General features: G+C 37.8%; 1 protein-coding gene across 3 annotated transcripts in view; it reads left to right on the plus strand.

Moving 5' to 3' along the window:
* The window catches only part of unc93a (unc-93 homolog A), a 12933-nt gene that overhangs the window by 1906 nt on the left and 10516 nt on the right, over positions 1–511 (plus strand). The window lies entirely within an intron of this gene.

Below are 511 nucleotides of genomic sequence, written 5' to 3' on the forward strand. Positions count from 1 at the left end.
AAGTTGTCATCTCACTACTCACTCACACTGTTTTGCATTTGGCAGTGGGAGGAGAAGTCTCACCCTTTTCTCAAGTAAAAGTGAAAAAACAACAAGTTTCCCCCGGATCTGTCCTCGTTTTTGTGGACAAAAGTACAATTAGTAAAGGTGCATTTTAAAAACAAAACCTTTTATTTTACCACTTTAGGTCCATAACTTTACACAGAATACAATAATTAATGTGACAGAGGATGACATCAGCTGCATATATCAGAGAATTGATAAACAGAGCAGCCACGCCAATATCTTAACAACAGGGTGGAGAAGTCTACAAGCAGTCTATAAAATATAAATATGTGATAAAACAATGGCCAAACACCGGTATCACACTGGCCTCAGAGGAAAAGACGTCTTTGTCATAGCTACAACATCACTTTATGATCACTGCAGATTATGACTCAGTGAATCACTTATTGAGCTTGTATCTTTGATTACTCAGTCTGACTCCATTTAAAGGTCCAGTGCGTAACAT

The sequence above is a fragment of the Morone saxatilis genome, unplaced genomic scaffold, assembly GCF_004916995.1.
Source record: "Morone saxatilis isolate NCDOM2014 unplaced genomic scaffold, NCSU_SB_2.0 Contig7, whole genome shotgun sequence".
Lineage (NCBI taxonomy): Eukaryota > Metazoa > Chordata > Actinopteri > Moronidae > Morone > Morone saxatilis.